The following is a 15,681-nucleotide window of genomic DNA, read 5'->3' as shown; positions in this document are numbered from 1 at the left end:
CAGGTGGGATATGGCAATGAGACTGCAAAGCCTGTGCAGACCTGCCCCCCTGCCTGGCGTGCCCCCCCTTACCCCCCCACCTGCCTTGTATCCCATCACTGCCCACTCAGGGCTGGCAGAAATGTTCAGCGACATCCTGACAAACCAGCATTTGAATCCTGGCCTTGCCACTTACTGGCTATGTGGTCTTGGGGAAGTCGCTTGACTTCTCTGAGCCTTACTGGCCTGGCCCATGAAATGGGGTAAACAGTTCCTCTTAGAATCCCTGTGTGGATTAAATGAGATGTCATTTTGTACATCAAGGTTCACAGAGGGTCTTCAGTCCATATAGCTCTCTCTTGATGGAAGTGTCTATAGCAGAAAAGGTACATTTGGAGGGTAAAGGTCAGGTTACTTGGCTACTTTGATATCTATTCTCCCCAGGGATGGGGGAGACATCAGGGGCCTGAGCCTGGCTGCAGGGCCAAGTACATTGGGAAGGTGGGCAGTGACTTGTACCCTACCCTCTTTTCATCTTGCTGCCAGCTCTTCTCAATCTTACATAGGCTTCTGGGCCAGAGTGCCCAGGCACCCTGGGGAAAGGTTAACTGACTAAATACCATTGTCCCTGTAAGTGCGACCTGTCTTTATTCTATAACTGGCTCCCCAGAAAGCTCAGAGGCAAGAATGCTGCTTACCTGGGAGTACAGTTCCCTGGGGAGTATCTTTGGTTCCGGGGTGCATTTCCAGACTTAACTAACCTCAAGAGATCAGCAAAATCATTCCAATGGCGTGGGTCTCATTCCTGGGCCAGTCTCCCTCCAAGAGAGGGACCGAGTGGAATGTTCTGGAGGAGATGAAAGGGTGCTGTTGATCTGGACCCTGATATGTGCCAAGTGGGGGTGGGAAGGAGACCACTATCTGTCAATCTCTTATTAAAAATGGTCTGAGGCACAGTGCAAAAGTTATTAAAATGCAGAGTAAGAGTGTGCCATACGCTCCTCCCCACCCCCGCCCCTTTTTCATTTGTATTTTATCAGCTTAATTTAGTGAGAATGAAAGACTCGGGCAGCCATCCTTGGAGACTGGGAGGGGGAAAAAAATAAAGTCACCAGAAAAGGACTGAGGTGGCTTCCTTGGAAGCAATATCCCTCTGACCCCATAGGGCTCCTCTCTCAGCCCCCTGGAGTACCTCTTCTTTGTGGCCGTAGCTCAGGAGATAGTGAACACTATGGAGCCCCCCCGCCCCGCCGTTTAGCTGTGGGCCCTTGGAGACCACATCTGACAGGTCAGGAATCCCACCTGACATCCCCAGCTCTGCCACAGTGGGGAACCTGGAAGAAGACCCTACTCCTGCTCCTTGAAATGTTTGGCCTTTCCAAGTTCTTAAAGTCAAATGTGATGAAAGGGATTATTTGCCCATGGCAAAAGGCTGTTAGGAAGGGAAAGAGCCTTTTCATTTCTGAAGATTTGTGCCTCACCCCAGAGTTAAACTCAGCAGCTAGCCTGAGCAGACCCTGCCAGTGACAAGGTAGGAATTGTGGGGAGTGGTTACCCAAGATCCGCTTCTAGGATGTTCGGGATCTCCTGGGTTCATAAATCACCAGCTGGATCCAAAAATATCTCCATGCCTATTTTTCAGTGGTATAGTAATTGCTAACACCCACACGATTAAAACTATTGCCGGGCAATGATCTTAGTACTCCCCACACAGAAACTTAATAGATCTGTATAGTCACCTTTTGAGTGTGGGACGATCATTATCCCCATTTTACAGATGGAAAGAGTAAAGTGCAAAGAGATCACTTAATTTGTCTGAAGATGTACAATAAATGGTAGAGCCAGGATTGGAACCCAAGAACTCTGTGCACTTAATTCTGAGCATCACTCAGAAACTGCCCATGTTCCCCATTGCCAGGGAGAGAGAGAGATACAAAAAGCTGGAGAGTCCTAGTCCTCACCAGCTTTGTTTGAACCACAAAAGTTGGTTTAAAAATAAGACCAAAGCAGTCACTATTTCTCTCGGGGGCTCAGTGTTGTCACTTCTCCCACTCCCCCTCCTTTGGGGAGTCATTCTGTTTTTTCAACAAAGCCTCATCTAACTCCTTCAGGATGAGAAAAGAATCCAGCTTCAAGGCAAGAGAGTTTTCTTAAATGCATTTTCCTTCATCCAATCTCACAAGGTGGCGAAGGTGGTGTCAATTCTCATCTATCCACAAAAGCCTCATTCACTTTGTGGTTTATCCACTTTGGGGATTATCTGGGCCACAGTTGTAACTACCCATTCACTTGTGGGCTACTTCTTTTAACACTGCTTTGCTATTGCACAAGATGAAACTCCTGTAGTGGATTCTCAAATATCGGTCCAGCTGGGAGGAGTATGGCAGGCAGACGCAACAAAGCCCAATTTGTTCCTGTTGAGGTTTCTTGTTCAGCTGTGAGGATGTAAATTGCCCACCAGCTGCGACCAGGACCACCAATGATTGCAGGGGAGGTATGTGGTGGTGGCTGGGGGCATAGAGCAGCTTGATGTAGGCCAGCTATATCTCTGCTCTGCAGTCACAGATGGGGATGGTGGTAGACCATGAGCCAAAGGAGCAGGTGGGCTGTGCAGTGCTTCCCCACCCCCACAATGTACCAGACAGTGTGGTAGACTGAGCCAAGAGGCAGGTTCATCATGGAGCAGAAGCACTGGGGACAGAGGAGACCTGGGCACCCATATATAGGCCTGGTTAGAGGCTGGTGTTTAGTTCTTGCATGGAGGCTGAGCCAGGAATTTGAGGGGGAACACACATCCCAGCTCTGAGTGAGGTGATTCAGGGCTGAGAGTCTACCCTAAGCATGGGCTGACCATCCACAGGCAGGAAGACACAGAGTTAGGGAGAGGAGGGCTTCAGTTCTGAAGACAGTGGGCCTGAGCTCAGATCCTGGCTCTGCCTAGCCTTTGCATCCTTGGTGAAGTCTCTCAATCTCTCAGAGCTTCTCATTCCTTGACTTTAATATAAGGATGATAACACCTCTTCAGAATTTTGTGAAAATTGAATAAGGTAACATCTAGAGGGCTGCTGGCACTTTATTAGTATTCAATAAATGTTGATTACTTTTCCCCAATAGCAATAATTTATGTTGTCATTGTACTTCACATTTTTCAAAATATGATTATATATTACTATATGTTAATATATTTGGTCAACCATTTGTGAAGGTAAGCAAAAGGACTCTTATTAATTACTCCTATTTTATTCATGAGGAAATTACTATAGTTTGAGTGGCTTGTCCAAGATAGTAAGTGACAGAATTGAGATCACGAATCTTGAAGCTTTGGATTTAATAATTTTATAGTCCTCTCTGTTGTGCTGTGATTCGGCTGGTAATTGAAATCACAGAGATCAAGAAGATCCTCTGCCCAGATACCCAGAAGACAAAATCATTTCCCGTGGGCTCTGCAACATCTCATGAGAACTAGATAGGGCTTGGGATATCCCTCAGAGGCTTTGGCACCAGGTTCTCAAGTCTTTTCATTTCTACAATGTGTTCTGAGATAGCTCCCTCAGTAGATTAATGCTTAATGTTATGACAGCCAAGTTTCCTGCAGGCGAGATAGTCTTGGCTTTCCTGCCTCTGCCAGCCAGCCATCTTGGGAACCTGAGTCACTCATCACAGCCACTATACAGGGACAAGCTCCCACCTTGTTCTACTACTAACAAAAGAACATAGAGCCTGTGTCTACCAGGCAAGTAGCCTCAAATGTTACCTCCACAGAGAAGCCTGCCCTAAAAATCTTATCTAAAATAGCTCTCCTTGACACCAAAGTGAAGGCAATAAAAGCAAAAATAAACAAGTGGGACTATAAAAAAACTTAGAAGCTTTGCACAGCAAAGGAAACCATCAACAAAATGAAATGGCAACTTATGGAATGAGATCAAATAATTGCAAACCATATATATAATAGGGGGTTGATATCCAAAATATGCAAGGAACTCCTACAACTCAGTAGCCAAAAAACAAGAAGAAGAAGAAGAAGAGAAAAAACCCAATTAAAAATAGGCACAGGACCTAAACAGACATTTTTCCAATGAAGACACAGGTGGTCAACAGACACATGAAAAGATGCTCAACATCACTCATCATCATGGAAATGCAAATTGAAACTACAAGGTGATATCACCCCACACCTGTTATAATGACCATCATCAAAAAGATAAGAGGTAGCAAGTGTTGGTGAGGATGTGGAGAAAAGGGAGTCCTGTGCACTATTGGTGGGAATGTAACCTGGGGCAGCCACTATAGAAAACAGTATGGAGGTCCCTCAAGGAATTAAAAATAGAATTACCATATGATCCAGCTATTCCACTTTTGGGTATATATTCAAAGGAAATGAAATCACTATCTCCAAGAATTATCTGCACTCCCATGCTTACAGCAGCATTATTCACAATACCCAAGGTATAGAAACAACCTATGTGTCTGTTGATAGATGAAAGGATAAAGAAGATGTGAAATACACACACCCCCCTCACAGGAATATTATTCAGCTTTAGAAAAGAAGAAAATCCTGTCATTTGTGACAACATGGATGAACCTGAAGGGCATTATGCTAAGTGAAATAAGCCAGACAAAGAAGAATAGTGCATGGTATCACTTATTTATGATATCTTTAAAAAAAAAAGTTGAACTCATAGAAACAAGGAGTAGCAAAGTGGTTACCAAGGGCTGGGAGGTGGAGGAAATAAGGAGACGTTAAAAAATAAATAAACAAAATAGCTCTCCTTGTCTTTTTTACCATTTTGTTTCTATTTTTTTTTTTTTTAATGATAGTCACAGAGAGAGAGAGGCAGAGACACAGGCAGAGGGAGAAGCAGGCTCCACGCACCGGGAGCCCGACGTGGGATTTGATCCCAGGTCTCCAGGATCGCGCCCTGGGCCAAAGGCAGGCGCCAAACCGCTGCGCCACCCAGGGATCCCTCATTTTGTTTCTATTTATCACATTTATCACCAGCCAACATCAGATTTGATTTTTTTTTTCTTGCTGTTGGTCTCTTTCCAATAGAATGCAAACTCTATGAGAATAAGAACTTTGTCTTATTCACAGTTGGATTCCTAGCCTGTTTAGTAAATTAGTCAAATGAATGAATGAATGGGTCTTCATCCAGTATTCTCTGTTTCAACAAGCCATTACCAAAGACCTACTCTGAATCAGGCATTTTATTAATGGCAGGAGTTGAAAGAGACACGGCTCCCTGTCTTTGAGGAGGGTTAGGGCAAAGGCAAAGCCACAGAGATAGGTAACTACCACACAGCTTAATGAAGTGTTAATGTCTAGAAACCAGCTGCATTGGGGTATGGAGGTAGGGGTGGAGGGACTGCTTGTGGAACCCCATTAATCAGAGAAGGAACCGCATATGAAAAGGCTGAGAGTCATAGAAGGAGCATGTTGGAGGGTAACTGAGAGATGGGATATGGTGGGATCACAGGGTCACTGGATCATGGTGCCACCATGTTATAGGATGCAAACTTATTGCCCTATTCATCAGACAATTAAAGGCACAGCCAAACCAAATTTTAATTGCCACTGAGGTATTCTTTTTTATTAACCGTATCTTTTACTACAAGCTCTCTAAGCCAGAGAGTGATGGTGGGGACTGGGAGGTGGGTGGGTGGGACTGCTAGACCCCTCATCTCTGCTAGAATTGAGGGATGCTGTTCTGCTCTCATTTTCAAAACATGTGGCTAGGTTCTCAGCCACCCATGCTGCTTTCTCTACTTCTTCCTGTAAAAATGACACCACTCCGATTGCTAATGCAGAGGTTAAAGGCGAGATTGTTTAGTGAGAATGAGGAATGGAGAATGAAAGAAAGAAAGGCCCTGGGACCAGAAACCTTGAATGCTTATTCTGTTTCCTTTAACTGTGGCTTGTTTAAGAAAATTGTCTGTTCTGTTTCTTCAACTCCTTCTCTTCTGGAAAGAGGATGCGGCTGGAAGGCTCCCATGCCAGGGCTCCAGTCCGGGAAAGTGCTTCCCTATTGATTTGTGTGTCAGCAATTCAAATGGGGGTATTTATACTGTGGCTGAGCACCTAATAAAAATTTAAATTATTGTTTAAAAAATCCAGAAGGGAGGGAAAACTCATCAAGGGACAACCTCATAAGGAAAGTAAAAAAACAACCACACACAATTCAAGGTCCTCAGGAAGGGGGCTGGGAGCCTAGGTTTGTGAGGATTGCCAAAATGTGCCTCCTGGCCCTTGCATTTCTCCTTTTAATGTCTCTCTCTTCCATCCAAACACCATTCCTGGGCTCTGCAGCCCTGACTTCAGACACTGGCTTTATCATTCATTAGCTGTGAGGCTTGGGCAAATGACAGAGATTTCTCTCTAAGCCTTCCTATTGCACAAATAGGAAGAAACAATGGCATGTCAAATATTACATAGGCAAAACTCTTGGAACAGAGCTGAACACATAGTAGGTACAAAACAGATATTTATATCCATCTTCCCTTCTCCCTTTGCAGAGTCCCTATCCAGATTATTTCTTAAAAGCCATGCCCTACAGCCTATTAAAGTCTGATTGCAGCCAGCTGCTGTCTTACTTGAAAGACTCTGAGCTACTAAATCACACCTATGCATAAATGATTGATAATGAATTAATAGGTTAGGTGGTGGCACTTACGGAAAGCAGAAGGAAAGGAATTAAGGAAGCTTTAATAGCAGAATGTCATAAGCCAGTTACATGCCTCTGTAGGGATATTTTGGGCGATAAGGCTCCTGCAGTATCCTTTAAATCATGCCTATTAGGAAATGACCTTTCTGGTCATTTGTAAGGATAGATAACACATAGGTCAGGAAAGCAGGGAATGGTTCTCTCAAACTTTAATGGCAGCATCAGAGGGCCGACCCACTTGCACAACCATATTCTTGCCCTTGACAGTGCCATTACCTGTACTTTCCTCCAAAGTCCTGCTCTCAAGCTTCTTGACTCTGGCTGCTCATACTTCTCTTCTCTAGTGCTCCAAATGAAGCAACTACAGAATTGCATTGACCTCTCCAAGCCCCCTGACCCTGCCTCTTTTTTTCACTATCCATTGCCTCACGTTGCCAGGCTTAGATTCTGTCCTCCATTTTTGCAATTAATTTCTTATGAAAACGTCTCCAGACTTCTTGCTCTGTACTCACCTTGTCAGCTGTAAAACTGGCTAAACCTACCTACTGGTCATGGTTATATGTCAGAGAAAAGTAGTTGTGCAGACTGTTTTTGCTTTACAATTATGACTGTAAATCTCAAGTGGATACTGAAAACAGTTTGGCAATTCCATGACTTGTCCCTAGTATGTTTACTTTCCCACTGTCCAAAATGACAATTTCATATATCCTTTCTCCAAAGACTGCCTATTCCCTTTTAGATATCTTCCAAGTGATGAGCTTACTTATATTTTTATATTTTTACAGTCAGGAACTCCCTCGTTTTTCTGCCACTGACTCCACACCTTTTGCTATCACTGTGCTATCTTCTTGGTCTTCCCTCCTTATTCCTGGGTGCCATGCCCCTACTCCTTGCAAAGGTCAGTCCCCTCTGTGTTCTGGACCTCATCACCTCATGCTTCCTAAGGACTTCATTCCTGAAATTATCACCACTTCTTTCTTGAATCTTCAGTTTCCCCCTCACCACTTCATTTTCCAGAAGCATGTAAATGTACTATTATCTCCAACCTTAAAAAACATGAAAGCCCCTCCTGATTCTACTCTCCTTCCAGTTTCTACTCTATTATTTACCTCTCATCAACAGCAAAACTTACTGTATTCATTTCAGCCTAATGTAGATATATTACTCCTTTCCTTAAAGCACTGTCTTCCTTTGCTTTGGTGACATGCACTCTTAGGTTTTCCCTCTGTTTCAAAGGGCACTACTTTGCTGGTTTCTCTTTCTGTACTCAATATTCAAAAGTTAGAGGGCTGTAGAGTTCAGTCATGGGATCCCCTCTCTTCTCCAGCCTCACTTTCACCTCAGGTGGCCACATACCACTTGTACACCAGTGGCTAAACAAATCCATGCCTTTAGCTCTGACATTTTTCTGGAACCCAGTTAGAGAACCCAACAGTCTACCTGGTATCTCTACTTTGATATTTTATAAAATCCTCAAATTAACACGTGCAAAAAGAATTAATTCTTGATTCATTGATGCCCTAAACTTGCCTCTTTTAGTTTCTCTATTCTCAGTAAAAGGTATGACACCTAGCTAGTTGCTAAAATGAAAAAACTAGAAGTCATCAGTCATTCCTCTGTCCTCACTCACCACTCCATATTCAATCCATTAGCAAGTGCTATTGGCTCTATCTCTAAGGAACTTTTCAAATCCTTCTTTACTACAAATGCCCCAGCTCTTTGGACCACTGCAAAAGACTCCAGCTGTTATTCCTGTTTCTACTCTTCCCCTAGATCCAATCTATACCTAAAACTAAAGTGATTTGTTGAAAATTTGAATCAGATGATTCTCCTTCTTGTCTTAAAATCCTCCAATGATCTCTCTCACACAAAAAATAAAATTAAAATGTTTTATCCTGGTCAATGAAATCTTTCCTATCTTTTTGAGCTCCATTTTGTATCTCTCTCTACTATTTATTCTGTGCCACTCATACTGGTTAATCAAAAATGCCAATCTCAGCACCTAAGGACTTTTGCAATATCTGTTTCCTAGAATTCAGAGTAAATTTAGAAAGCATCTAATTCAATTTTCTCATTTTATAGACAAGAAGACTGAGGCCAGAGTAGGGAAGTGTCATAGCAAACACATCTGGAAACCAAGACCAGCCAGATTGCCAACACAGTGCTTTTCCCATTAGAAAATACTGGGTCTTTGCTGCCCTCTGAATTCTTCATCGTTGTGAGTTGCAGAGACCTTCACCTCAGTAGACACATAGATCTGGGATTTGGTTCAGGCTTAGTTGTGATTTTAAGCAGGTATACCTGGCTAACCCTAAACACTATTGTAAAAATTGCAGTCCTTGGAAGTTAGTATGGAGAAATTTGGGACTTTTATTTTTTTTATTTTTTTTTTGAAATTTGGGATTTTTAATAAAAATATCATAGATATAATGTTTCTGGGCAATATATGACTCTCTGGAGGAAGATTCATAATTTTTTGACTGCACAAGGACTGTTTAGTTGACAACAGGGTCAAGTTGTCATTAGAGTTTCCTTGTCATTCCTTAAGCATGTCCCTTATCATGTCCTGGTCCCTTTCTGTAGAGTTATTTTTGAGTAGTTTGGGAGAGAAGATATTCATTTCAGCCTAATGTAGATATGTGGCCTCTTAATGCCCTTGTTTCTGCTGGTGTGTGTGTGTGTGTATATATATATATATATATATGTATACACACACACACACAGCTTAGTTGTACTTCACTGAGAAACAGCCATTACTTTGAAAGATATTGTATTATGTTATCATATAAATTATTTTGGGCAAATAATAATATTTTAAAAATACCCAGTCTTTTTTTTACAGTTTCACATTTCCCCCTGTGCTTTAAAAGCTCATATTATCCTGGTTGGGTAAAGATTAGTTGGATGGCATTGGTTTGGCCATTTATTCCTGGGTAATCTTTGAAGATTGGTGTTTTAGAATACCCAATAGCACTAGTAACTTTATATGTTTTCTTTCATCATATTTACTATCATTTAAATAACCCATTTTCTGCTTCATTTACTTGGCCATTCTATGACAAAAGTGCTGGGTTCCTCAGGGTGGCTTCTGAACACTCAAAGCTTTTTGTCCTCATTGCATTTTTTATGTACTTGGCACCTCAGATGCTTTTTTCCATCACTCCACTTCTATCTCCATAACACATCTGGAATGTAGAAACAAACACATTGAAGAGTGCTCAGGTAAGAGACACCAATAGTCCAGGAACTGTCTTCAGTTCTGAATATCAAACAGTGATGAAGACCTCTGAGCTCATGAAACATGCATTCTAGGGGAGACATGCAATAAAACCATTGCCAAGTTCTTTTGATGGCCTAACCCATCTTCATTTGTAAATCTCAATTCAGTTGCTTCTTCCTCCCAGGAACCATTTCTGGATCCCCAGAGCATGCCAGGTACCCCTGTTACATGCTTTCATGGAAACTTGCAAGTTTCTCTTTATCATGTAAAGTTTTTAAGTTGTAAAATGTAACATAAATATAGAAATGTACACAAAACCTAAACATAAAATGTAATCAATAATAAGTATTCAAGTTTCTTATAACCACCCTCCAGGTCAAGAAATAGAACATCACTAAACCTGTGTGTCTCCTGATCATAAACTCTTCCTTCTACCAGAGATAACTGCTTTAACTGATTTCCTGACATTATGGTCACAATTTCCTTATTTTTAGCAGGTTTAGAATTTATCAGCTTAGAAATATATATGCATATGTATAGTTTATATATCTAATATCGGGATCCCTGGGTGGCGCAGCGGTTTGGCGCCTGCCTTTGGCCCAGGGCGCGATCCTGGAGACCTGGGATCGAATCCCACGTCGGGCTCCCGGTGCAAGGAGCCTGCTTCTCCCTCTGCCTGTCTCTGCCTCTCTCTCTCTCTCTCTCTGTGACTATCATAAATAAATAAAAATTTTATATATCTAATATCATTTTTATCAAATGTGATCAAAATATTAAAGATAAAAATATCAAATTTTATATAAGCATATCAAATTTATCAGTTGAGAAATAGATGTATATTATATATAATACATATTTTGCATACACACACACATATACACATATAGGCTTAATGAATATCCAGTTTCCCAGTAGCTGGTAAGCTCCAAAAGATCAGAGGTAGTGTTTATTTTGCTCACACCGTATTCCTAGGGTCTTGCCTGGTCCCTGGTGCATGGTAAGCCCTCAATAGATATCTGGGGGCTAAGTGAGTGGGGATGACCCTCTGGTAGACTCCACATAAGAGCTGAGATATTACAAGAGTCTTTATAAGGACAGCTTATCAGAAAGGGGGCTACAATTCAGGGTAGGGCATCCACTGCATATGAGGAACACAGTTAAAAGCACCTGCCACTTTCCTCCCAGAAACTTGAAATAAATAAGAAAGGTGATTGAGCAAGGTGTATGGGGGAAATAATTACGTCTATTTGTCTATCTACTTATTTATATAACTATCCAAGTATATATCTATCTCTCCACCCCTGTCATATTATACAAAAATACAACTCTTAAAATACACTAGAAAGATCGAGCATCGTGGAAGAGCAGAACAGGAAAAATGATAACTGTCTCAAGGCATAAGTATTGGCCTCCATTCATGACCTACAGGAATAAACCCTGTCTCTGTCAGCAACTCAGACCAGAAGATGGTGAGAAAATAAACTGTGTCTCAGGAATTTTATTCATGAGGGAGAAAAAACGTGGCAGGATCATGGAAACACATGAATTATTCACAATTCAAACCAGGTAAAGAGAGGGAGGTGGAGGGAATGACCAGGAAACACACATCAAGAAAATGAAGCTCTCCACAGCCAGGCAGAGACCCTGGAGGGGGGCAGCAGGAGCAGCCTAGTGCGAGGACTGGAACCAGGAGTAACTGAGGGGCGGGGAGGGGGTCAGCCAGTCCCTTGGAAAGGTGAGCTGAGAACACTTGGTGGGAGTAGGGTGGCTCTACAGTTCTGGGGTGGGTGAACCAAAGAAGTGACCCTACCTCTGGAAGCTAGTTACAGCTGGAGTAGCAACCGGGTGTTCATGATTGAGTTTAAAAATAAATCCTGATGCCAAGTTTACTGTTGTCTTGTGATTGCAAAAGAGGGGAAAGGGGCCATCCAATTGGAGTGGCAGCCCGGTAGGTGGAGTGGGGGCGTGGGAGCTTCAGGAGCTGAGAGTGGGGACAGAGAAGGATAAGGAGGTGGAGGGGTTGATATCCTCTGGGAATCATTGCTCTGCCCTCTGGCTGTGTGTGTGTGAGGAAGGTGGGGAACTAAGGAGGAAGGACATGGCTTGTTCCTCAGTGTAAAAGAGAGGTTCAGAATGGTGCTAAAGCAAGAGGCAGCCCGCTGTAAGAGACCTGGAAGGGAAGGTGAAGCTGGATGTTGGAGCCAGTTAATGCAAGAGCAGAAGGAATAGAAGCCAAGGTATCTTTAGGAACAGAACTACAGTCAAATTGCTTCAAGTGAGAGTCAAATGAGAGGCATCCAGGTGGCATGTGGGCAGATCCATCTGGTTTAAAGTCCTGGGTGGGGCAAACACAGCCAGGGTGTGTCTTGGTTATCCAGTCAGAACACAGTCGGCGTGTCCACATGTATTTACTAAGCACTCCCCATGTGCCTGTCTGCTCTCAAACAGCTTACATTCTAACTCAAGGAGAGGGGTAATAAACAGATAATCAAATAAGATTATTCTAGGTACCTTAAAGTGCTATGAAAACAGGGAAATAAGGTAATGTGTTAGAGACTAACTAGGATGTTGGGAGGGAGAGGGAGATGCTTTAGAAATGGTGGTCAGGAAAGACCTCCCTGATGAGGAGACATTTGGGTTGAGCCCTGAGAAATGAGCAGGAGTCAGCCTCATGAGCATGTGGTGAAGTACAAAGCAAGCACAATGGAGACAATTACAGACAAGATGATAACTCAAAATCCAGGTCCTGTCCCCCAGCCGAATCTGTTTCCTCAATTTGTAGAATGAGAGGGTTGAGTGAACTGATTGCCAAGTCCTGATTGGTGTGGCACATGATCTCTGGAAGTCTCCGTGGAATATGTGGGAATTGACCTGGATGTTGAGGGAAGACCCTCAAAGAGCTGGTGATATCGTTTAAACTGGCACCAGAACTATAATGTAGTCTTCTGAAACCTTCAACGAGAGCAAAACAGGGATATCTCCTCTCTCCCTGATTGAGATGTGATCCCCCTTCCTCTACCAGGCAGGAAGCCTTTGTCCTGAGAGGCAGCTCATGCCCAAACTCCAGTGCCTCTGGAAGCTTTGTTGAAACTAAAACCCATTACTTCCTATTCCCATTACAAAATACCTCTCTTTGGCCACTTAGTACATTATGTCTTTTAAAATAGTAATCCTACCAATCTATTTATACATCTACTTCTTTTATTTATTTGTGAATGGCTTGTTAGTGTCTGAGCCCTGAGCATAGTGCCCGGCTGGGACTAGTGTCCCTGAGGAGGTTGAAGGGTGAGTGAATCGTGGATGGAGAAGTGCATTAGTCAGCTCAGACTGCCATAGTGAAATACCATAGACTGGGGTGACTTAACCAATAGGAATTTAGGTCTCACAGTCTTTGGAGGCTCGATGTCCAAAATCAAAGTACTGGCTGATTCAATTCCCAGGACTGAGTTCCCTCAGGACTCTGAGGTTACTGAATCCTCACATGGTGGGGAGACAGAGAAAGAACTCCGGTCTCTTTTCCTCTTATAAGGACACTAATTTGATTCCCCTTATGGGCAGAAATGTGCTGTTCAGTGAGGGTGGTCCTGCCTCTTGTCAAGGCTAGGACTTCTTCAGCAGTGGTTTTTCCCTATGACCATGTGGAGATGAGAAGGCTTAAAAGGAAAACACACTTGACTCCATCAGGATCCACCACAGGGCAAGTAAGGAGAATCAGATTCTTGTCTAAACTCTGGTTTTGATAATGGGAAAGAATGGGAGGAGAGGGATGACGAGTGGAGAAATGTAGGAGAAATTAGTCTCTTCTGGGACCATGCATCACATCAGCTCTTCTACTGTGAGATGCTGGGGCTCAGGCAGCTTGGCTGCAAGACTGTAGTCATTCCGGTGAGCAGCCAGGGCAAGGCAAGAAGAACAGCAACATTAATGAACATGTGTTTTGAAGGTTCACGTATCACAGGACTATTCTGACCACTTTCTACGTGTTAACTTATTGCATGCTCATATTGGTTGCCTTGTTTTGATGGAAAAACTAAAGGAGGTGAAGTAAGCTGCCTACATTCTCACATTCTCGCAGCTGGTAATGACAGCTGTGAAACTCAAATCTGAACTTTGCAGTCAAGACCCTAACTGCTGTCCCATGCCACCCCAGGACTGTGGCATCTGCTGTCATATGCACCTCCTAGTAGGAAGTGCTGCAGAGGGAGCCTAAGGACCTCTGCTAAGCAACAGTAGCTTGGTCTTTTTAGATCATGTCTCAATCCCCAATATGCCCCTATCTGCAGCCTAGGAACTAGGTTGCAGCCTGGTCAGAGCTGCTACCTCTTTCTGAGGATGGGAGGCTCTAGACAGGTGGGCTACTGTCTTCCCCATATGCTCTCATTTTGGGCTTTTCCTCACCCAGGCTTCTGTAGGGTGGGAGCCAGAGACAAGGAAGGATATAAGACAGTAGGAGAATGGAGAGAGACACAAGGAAGAGAGAGCACAGAAAAGGGACACCATAGAAAGGCCTGGGTGGCCACAGGTAACCAATGGCTACAGACTCATGTGACCTCTTTCTTTGTGAGTGAGTAGGCTGCAGGCATCAAGAGAAGGGGCAAATAAATGTCCCTGAAAATAAAATTCAGAAAAGCCCTTGGTCAGGAATATTCCTCTTGTTCAGCATCCTAAGGTGTTGATGGAAATGGAAACCCAAACTCTGCTATGGGGTGGTCGGCAACCGACAGAGGCACTGGGCAGACTCAGGAGACCTGGATTCTAGATCCACCTCATTCATTAATCTGTGTAACTTTGGACAAATCATAGTCTCCCTGGGCTTCTGGGTAAAGGAAGCAGCCCTGTGATGGATTGCCAAGGACCTTTCAACTCTTACAAGGGTCTGACCCTTCCAGGTACTGGAGTCTCAGTTTATCAGTTTATTCAGGATAGAATGAAAGTGTTAATGGACTCATTAAAGAGAGAAGGAAAGTCTCTGTGGCTTTGCCAAGCCCTCAGGCCAACTCATCTCATGTGCCACTCAGCCTTGAAACCCCCAAGTGACCAGCACTATTATGCCCACTCTACCCCTTCCTTTGCCTCGCTGTGACCTTGGCCACCTCATTTCCCATCCAGGCCTTCAGTTCCTCTGCTTCAAGGAGGCAGTGGTAGTTTTTCCTGCCTGTCGTCCTCTGTCCTCTGTCCTCTCCTGGGTTTTCTAGGATGAATAGGATAATGTTTTCTAATTACTTAGTGCTCCTCGGAGCTGCAAGTGCTGTGAGTCAGGATAAAGACTCTGCTAATCTAGTTGCTTTCAGGGATTATTCATCCAGAAACATAAATGAGCATTTAAAGGAGCACAGAGGCTGGGGGGTGTAGGCCGAGAGGTCACAACAAAGAGGTGCCTGGGGAGGGGGAGGGGTGGAGCTCTGGGGGGTTGCTTGGCAGACACCCCCTGTTCTACATGATATTTTGTTTGACCTGTGGTATCAGGCTTCTCAAGTTTGAACTTACTTTGCTCCAGAATTCCCCCAGACTGATGCCCTTATCTTGAAAAATACATTTTGTTAACTCATTAGGTGGCTGGTCCCAGAGGGCAATGGCTGCTACCCACTGACAGTAAGAATTGTTGGTACTTTTAAACAGAGCCCTCTGCCATGTGGCAAAGATTTCTAGGCCCAGGCTTTGTCCCTGGAGTCCCGGCTCTGAGAATGTTTGCCCGGGAAGCTGGCTTTCTTGCTTATGCAGGTAGCCGTGAGAGGGCAGCATAATTTATGAACTGTGTTTGTGCGTATGTGTGTGCACGTGTGTGTGCGCGCATGTGCTTGCATTCAGCCATGAGGCCAGCCT

At 43.6% G+C, this 15,681-nt stretch overlaps 1 protein-coding gene across 3 annotated transcripts in view; it reads left to right on the top strand.

Annotated features, from left to right (window-relative positions):
• The window catches only part of TNR (tenascin R), a 409,187-nt gene that overhangs the window by 9,634 nt on the left and 383,872 nt on the right, over window positions 1-15,681 (top strand). The gene's annotated exons all lie outside the window — the stretch shown is intronic.

The sequence above is a fragment of the Vulpes vulpes genome, chromosome 13 (genome assembly GCF_048418805.1).
Source record: "Vulpes vulpes isolate BD-2025 chromosome 13, VulVul3, whole genome shotgun sequence".
Taxonomy (NCBI): domain Eukaryota; kingdom Metazoa; phylum Chordata; class Mammalia; order Carnivora; family Canidae; genus Vulpes; species Vulpes vulpes.
Note: the sequence above shows the minus strand (reverse complement) of the source record. Positions and strands in the feature narration are given on the sequence as shown.